Source organism: Caloenas nicobarica, chromosome 1 (genome assembly GCF_036013445.1).
Source record: "Caloenas nicobarica isolate bCalNic1 chromosome 1, bCalNic1.hap1, whole genome shotgun sequence".
NCBI classification, from domain to species: Eukaryota; Metazoa; Chordata; class Aves; order Columbiformes; family Columbidae; genus Caloenas; species Caloenas nicobarica.
Genome location: NC_088245.1, coordinates 203,726,239 through 203,734,312, shown reverse-complemented (window position 1 = coordinate 203,734,312; position 8,074 = coordinate 203,726,239).

Genomic DNA, 8,074 nt, shown 5'->3' with positions numbered 1-8,074 from the left:
CACATGAGGGCATCTGAAGCAAAAGGCTCTTTGCTGTATCTACAAGTTAACACGGCCTTTTCCTGAGCATGCAATTTAGAAGACGGCCCACAAGAGGTCCCCAAAGAGATTTTTCTCCAGAGAGCTACAGCAACAATGTAAATTACACCCTTTGGGTCAGGGAGTTGTCAGAGAAAGCACTTGGAAGAAGGGGGCCCTTGGTATATGAAGAAAGCAATTATTTTAAGCAGTTTGTCATGAACGTAAAGCTTTACTAAGAAGTCAGATAAATAGTGATAATCACAGTGTCATTTCCTAAGAGCTACACTTCTCAGTAACCAAGTAATGACCGTTGCATTTTCTTATCTGCAAGCCTTGGTCCGCACCCTTTGAAATGGGTTTATGATTGATTCCAGTATAGGCAGTTTAAATGCAAGATCAAACCTTGCAGAGGAGTCTGGCTTCCCAGCCGGGCAGTTGGGAATTTGGTATTGTCGGGCTGCAGATCTCAGTAGCCTGAAATCAGCGCGTCATCTCATGATGGTGGGTGTTATTCATAGATTGTAAATCTGTGGACTTTAGATCAGGAGGAGCTCTATGCTAATTTAACTGTCTTGGTGCGGCAGAATGTTGTATTTTGCTCAGTAACATGTCCTGAGGGCAGTGCCTGCTGTTCAGTTTTACTGTCTGTCTGGCCAAAGGTATCAAGTCCTGATTAAAGACTTAAAAAACTGAAGAGAGTTCTGCTGTTGGGTAAGAGCAAATGGCAAGCGTCCTCTGCATGGAGGATTATTTGAAGATGAGAGCTAAAAAACCTAGCACAGTCCCTGCTCTGAACAGGTACAATGATTCTTTGAATAATAAAGTGGCTCAGTATCTTTGGCCAAAATTATTCCCACAACCCGAAGATGCTTCCCTTCCCCCAACTTGTGTGTATTGATGTGAAGTACGAATAGCTACAGATGTGTTTTATGCTCAAAGGTTTGGTTTGTTTAGAAGACTTGGGCACCAAAGAAGGATATTGGCAGAGTGGAGGTGCTTGAGTCCAGACTCCTGAAAATCCCTACTCGGTCTTGCAGCAGAGGCACGAAACCTCCACAGGTCCACAACATTTGGTTTTAAAGTTCTCTAAATATGCAGTTTTGCCCAAAATTGAACTTGTTTGGGCTTAATTTAGGTCTAAGAAGTTTAGCTTCGTGCTCTCGCCAGGACCTAATAGAAACATCCCTCAGCTCAAGTGCTCCAAGAGCTTTCGTCCAGTACTGTTCTCAGGGCATGTCCAGCACTCGTGGATATCCCTACTAGCCTCTCAGCCCCTTCGGGCACACCCTGGAGCCTGTTCCCCAGCAGGGCTGACCCTGGATGTGGAGGTGCAGTCAGGCAGCTCTAGGCTGCTTTTACGTTTAGGGATGTTCTCTCCATGGTTTTGAAGCTGACTGGCTGAGCGTAAGGGAAGGAATTGAAAGATTCATTGAGAGAGAGAACTCGTAGGTACAAGAGAGCACCAGTCAAGTTCAGTGGTGCAGGCGGCAAGTGGGAATTCCTGGATTATGCATTAAAATGTAATCAGATAACGTAAATAACCGGACAATGACAAAAGCCCAGGTCTTCCCCCTTCCCATGGCTGCTCTCATCACAATGCAGCTCAAGGCTGATGACTTATTTCTTCCTGTGGCACGCTAAGCCTTGGATCTCTTTGCAGACAGGAATTGGCACCAGGGGTGTACCTTCCGTTGTTCCTTTGCTGAGCGTTTTGGCTGTGGCAGTTCCTAGAAAGGTGTTCTGGACCACAAGGAAAGCATGAAAAGCAGGAGAAGTCACCACTTCCCTTGATCATTTCCTCCAGTGATTAATTATCCTCACAATTTAAAACTGCACCTTATTTTTAATTTTGGTTTGCTTTATTCCCAACCATGGGTGCCTGTTGTGCCTTTCTCTAGTAATTTTAAAAGCTTGTTTTCTCACCAGGTATTTATACTTTGTAATCTAGTCTTGCAGCTGCCTTTGGATAAGGTGAGCAGACTGAACCCTTCCAGCCTCTTAGTATCATTCCCTTCCTCCCACCAATTATTTGAGGGCTTTTTCTTGCTCTCTAACCAATTTATCAACATCAAAAATGGAAGAACTGTTTCAGCATCAGCTCCATTAAAGTGAACTAGAGAGATAAAATAACTTTCCTCCTCCAGCTCTCTACATGCTTGTTTATCTGTCTGAGGATCACACTGCCGTTTTTCCCCACACTCCTACATCAGGTGCTTGAGTCCAGCTGTGTGTCCATGGTGCCCCTTGAGTCCTTCTCAGGGTTCATAGAATCATAGAACAGTTTGGGTTGGAGGGGACCTTCAAAGCTCATCTAGTCCAACCCCCTGCCATGAGCAGGGACATCTTCACCCAGATCAGGTTGCTCAGAGCCCCATCCAGCCTGGCCTTGAATGTGTCCAGGGATGGGGCATCCACCACCTCTCTGGGCAACCTGGGCCAGTGTTTCACCAACCTCATTGTAAAAAATTTCTTCCTCATGTGTAACCTGGATCTCCCCTCTTTTCTCTTTCTCCTTCCTTCCTTTCTCCCTTCCTCCCTTCCTTCCTCCCTCCCTTCCTTCCTCCCTCCCTCCCTTCCTTCCTTCCTTCCTCCCTTCCTCCCTTCCTCTCTTCTTTCTTTCTTTCCTTCCTTCTTTCCTTCCTTCTTTCCTTCCTTCTCTCTTTCTCTCTCTCTTTCTCTCTCTCTCTTTTTCTCTCTTTCTCTCTCTTTCTCTCTTTCTCTTCCTCTCTTCCTCTCTTTCTCTCTTTCTTTCTTTCTCTCTTTCTCTCTTTCCCTCTTTCCCTCTTTCCCTCTTTCCCTCTTTCTTTCCTTCCTTCTTTCCTTCCTTCTTTCCTTCTTTCCTTCTTTCTCTCTTTCCCCCTTTTCAGTTCTGAAAGGCCGCAATAAGGTCTCTGTGGAGCCTTCTCTTCTCCAAGGTTCTTTCTGGATTAGAAAATTCTATGTAGTCTTTGCGCTCAGATGAATTAATGTGTTTGGCTGTGTTAAAGGTGTCTGTCTTGAAAAGAAATCCCTCCCTGGTGTCACTGGCATGGCCTCTTAGCTACCATCCCAAATTCTTTATGGTACCTGCACATATTCTCAGTGCAATTTTGTATCTGCTTGTGGATCACACCAGGAGACTAACATTCCGTGGTTCTCTCGGTGTTCCAGGTGTGGGTCTCACCTAAGTGCTGGTCCTTCTCTGAGATTACTGCAAGACTGCAAAAGGCATCGCATCCTGAAAGAGAACAGAAACGTTTATAGAAACCTTGTGCCTGTTTGGAACTTTGTTAATGTTTTTCTCATCTACTTCTTGGCCTGTAGCATTACGAAGAATGCTTATGTTCCTAATGGACTTTAAAAACTCCCTCTCAGCCTTGCCAGTGCAGGGATTTTTTCCCCATTTCCTGTGTCATGTTTCTGTTCTTTAAAGCTTCCCACGTATACTCTTTGCTATCTGGTTCCCCTTTCTTCTGTCTGTAACATTACTCTTAATTGCTGCTTTTCACTGGTTGTTTCTGAATTCACATGGGAATTTAGTTGAGGCAATTTTCTTTCCTGAATTTTTGGGTCTCCCACTGTTGGCTCCGGGCCCGTCTTCTGCCCACCCTTGAAGCACAGCATCAGGGCGCGCAACCATCTCCTCTTGCAAAGCAGCGTGGTACTGTGAACACGAGCGTTTTCCTTGAGCAGGGCAGAGGTTCTGTGCCAGAAATGTGATTTTTCGCCTTGCCTCCCTTCCTGTAAGCGCTCGCCTTTCGCCGTCCAGGGCACAGCTCGCGTGGGCCGGGCAGCCGTAAATCCCATTTCTGCTCTGGGGAGGCCGCAGCGCGTTTCCTCCCTCGGGACAGCGTGCGCTTTGAAGGATCCGGCCTCCCGCTGGGCTACGGACAGGGGAGGGCACAGGGAACTGTCAGGGGTGGAGGCTCGGTGCAGGAATGCTCAGCATCCCAACAGCAGCCTGAAAAGAAGTTTGTGGAAGTTGCTGTTTCCTTCCTTGGGAATAGAGCAGAGGCCGGGCATGGCTGTGACTCAGGCGGTGAGTCAGCCTGGGGCTGCTTTCCGATGAGGCCATCCTGGCTGTTTAGCTCTCCGTCACACCCTCCCTGCTGTGGGACAGTAAAAACCTTGTGCTGCTGCTTCCCTGTGCTCACAGTGTCATCCCAGCATTTAACCTCTTCCCTGCCACCTCCCACTGCACCGTCTCTCCAGCTTTCTGCTCCTGTGCTCCATCCCATCCCTTGAGCAGCTTTTGTGCCTTCAGTGCTCTGGTCCTGGGTGGATTTAGCAGGTGTGAACTCCTGCTCCGCAGCAAGAGAGAGACCTGTGGCCTGGTCACAATGGAGGGAAGATCCTGGGAGAGAGCGGGATTAATTCCCTGCAAGAAAAGGCACAGGGTGAGGACCTGATCTGGATCCCGCCCCAGGCCGTGATGACCATCACCAGACACCGGAGGTTGTGGCTCCTTTGCCAGCCATTAAACCAGCTGGACCAGTGCTGCAGGTCTGACATACTGGTTTTGAATGCATGTTCTGTTTACTGTGTATTTCCCTGTCTGCTTCCCCATGCTGACAGCTCTCCACTGAGATCCCAGTGCTCTTTCAACCTGAGACGTGATGTCAACCAAAAAGCACTTGGGGACTTGGGGAGGGAGGGTTCTGGAGGAACAAGTGACGCCCTGAGACACAGCTCATGCTTCCTGGCCTCACCGAGTTCCATGGAAGCTTTCTTGTTTCTACCAAATCAATTTTATTTAGAGCTTGGACAAAGCAAATAATTTTAGCCATGCAGTATTTACATCCAGGCAAGCAGCCAGGACATACCTCTGCGTGGATGCATCCACTGTTAAGCAAAAATTTCCTACTGTTTTATTTATTAGTCAAGCATTCCTACTAATAGCTAAGCTAATTTTATCCTTAATGCTGGCTGACGATGACTCAGTCTGGCTGGGAGGAGTCTCAGTAGCTCAGAGCCCAGACTCTGAAAAGCCAGCATTATACGGAAGGAAGGGCTGGCTGTCCATGCACCACAGTGGCTCTGGCTTTGGACTTGCGTGTTTTCCCTCTGTCTTCTCCATACAAATGTGGAACAAAGAAACCAGTGAAGTGTTCAACCAGAGAGTGGAGATGCTCTTGTCTCTCTAAGAGTCAGCTGCAGCTCTAACTTTCAGCAATAGCATCAGGAGCTGGTACCCGTACTACTCTACAAGTTTTTTCTCTGTTTTAGCTCTTTATCAATATTTTCTGTCTGAGGCAGTCCTCAATTTACACTCTGTTCTCCCTTAACTTTAGGATTATTCTCACAGGGCTTCAGGCAAGTGAAGGCAAGTGCAGGTAAATCTTTAAAGCTCCTTTTCTGTTCAGTGGATGGTGACAGGTTCATCTGGGAGGTGATAGATCACTCGTCTTGGGCAAGCTTGGAAAATCCTGCTCTGTATTTCCTTGGTATGTTATATAGGCAGGCAGAAGATGTTGAGGTTACAAGGTAAAAAAATATAAGCAGTTTTGTTCCAAAGGTGAGATTAGGTTAGATGAGATCCTTCTGGATTTAAAATACCTGTTACTAAAAGCTTCAAGATGCAGCTAAGTACTTTTTATAAAAACACAGACTCTCCTTATTTATCTCGAGTATCCAAACCAGGAATACAAGGAAGAGTTTATAAGAAGAGTAAAACAGCTAAGTAGCATCCTGACCAAGTTAAAACCCAACTCAGGTTCCTTTCCAGCAATGTCTGACTAGCACAGTCCTCAAACTCATTGAAAAGACCAGCTGTAGGATCAATCCCCACCTCCTCTGAAGATGCCATAGAATGTATCATGTTTTCCTACCGAAGAGGATTCTAGTTGCTGTTGGTCAGTGGTGAGTTCTCTTAACCACTGTGATAACCTTTAGGTATCCTTAGTTATCCTTTAGTTGCTTTATCCATAGTAACCTTTAGTTATCCTTTAGTTACTGAAGTAGCCCGCTGCGCACAGGGTTCGCCCAGTAGCGAGGCAGTTCTGGCTTTGGAAGAGTCTCAACCACTCTCGTTGTTTCCTTCAGACGTGGGCAGAAGCGAGTTTACTCTGATTCAGATGAAAACAAAGAACAACAGATTGGAAAACAATGAACTCCTGACCCACAAGTGGGACCAACCAGGTTGATTCTCCTTTAGTTCTTGATGGCAAATTCACAGCATTTTAGCTGCTGAGGCCTTGAGGGAGACTTTTCCTTACGTGGGGCTGTGTCAATGTAGAGGACTGGCGTTTAGGAAACTGGTATTTGCTTCCCAGCACTGCCACTAGCCTGGGGAACTTGAAAAATTGACCCCCTCTCCCCAAGTCCTGCACATGTCATTCTTTATGAAAACATGGATAGTGGACCAAAGGCTTTTGCACTGTGATTTGTAGATTAAATATCCCATGTAAAAGCAGGGTATAAAACTTGATTTCCCGTATTACAAAGCCCAGAGGGCTTTGCCATGTAATTTTACCATCAGAACCATCACCTCTGAGTTATACTTGTACACTGAGTCCTGCTGCAGGGCACAGACTAGGGATGAGGCCGGCTTCTTCTACAAGATCAGCAACCATGACTGAAGCCCTTCCTGGGTGAGATGAACCTGGCAAAACTTGTTCCCTTCCTGGGTTTTGAACTCTGTTTTGGGGTTTGGACATTGGAGCAGGAGGTGTTGAGCTGAAGTTTAAGTGGTTTGTGCTGGGTAGGAGTATCAAAACCTGATTAGCAGCATTGGTTGGTTCAGGATTTGTGGTGGCAAACTCCTGCAGCTGGAGCTCCATGGTGGGTGTAAGCAAAGTCCTACCTGCAGAAGCAGGAGGCCTTTTGAGCAGGGCATTTTATGCTCCCCTGTAGACCTGCAGCACAGTGAGAAGGTGTGTGCTGCAACACCTTCTGCAGATGTGCCTTGTCTTGGCAAGACTCTTTCTGTTTCTGTATCATTGCTGCTGAGGATTAGTAACTGAAACCGAACTTTGCGTTCCCCTCCCTCCCTCCCTTTCCTGCTCTCCTTGCCCTCCCATCTGCCATGAGCATGGCACAAGCAGCCACATCTCATGCCTGTCCCTGCAAAAACAGGCACATGAAGCACATTGACCTCATCGCTCCTATCTAGTACCACCTTATAGTGCCCTTCGTAGCTTTTTTTTCTTTTTTTCAGCACAAGTGTGATGAGGAGCAGCTGAGGGAGCTGGGGCTGTTTAGCCTGGAGAAAAGGAGGCTGAGGGGAGACCTGATCGCTGTCTGCAACTGCCTGAAAGGAGGTTGTAGCATGGAGGGGGTTGGTCTCTTCTCCCAAGTAACAAGCGATTGTACGAGAGGAAATGGCCTTCAGGTTGTGCCAGGGGAGGTTTAGACTGGATATTAGGAAAAACTTATTCATGGAAAGGGCTGTCGGCATTGGAACAGGCTGCCCAGGGAAGTGGTTGAGTCACCATCCCTGGAGGTGTTTAAAATACGTGTAAATTATGTTCCTAGGAACATGGTTTTGTGCCAGTGTTAGGTTAACAGCTGGACTTGATGATCTTAAGGGTTTCTTCCAACCAAAATTATTCTATGTTTTGCCATCCTTGTAGGTAAAATTTTAAGCAGGAATAGAGGGAGGAGTCCCAGTCCTGTGCAAAGTGCTGTGTCCCACCGGTGGGGAGTCCCACCACGGCACCGCGATGCGATGGATGAGCGACTGCGGAGGGAAGCATTGATGGAGCTGGTGCCTGTGGGGGTAGGGCTTGCACAGGAATGTTTGGCGTGCGATGAATGTGCTTTCTGCACTATTCGCATCTCTCCCCGCTTCAAGTTTTCATTGCCTTGGAGCCTGCCTCCTCCAACAACTCCAGCTCCTGTGGTTTTTCCCAGCTCTGAGCTCTATAAACTGTGCTAGGTAGGCTTCAAAGCAGTCCACACCAGCTGGAGTGCTATGCAGTTAGAAACACCAGGAGTGGTTATACACTGCCTTGTGCTAGGGGAAGGGCAGAGGGCTGGGGTGCTCCCCAGGGGGTTCGGGTTCATTTGGGTGCTGCACCATATTGTAGCATGGGCACAGCAGCTGCTGCTCAGAGAGACCATAAGCAGTGTGGTC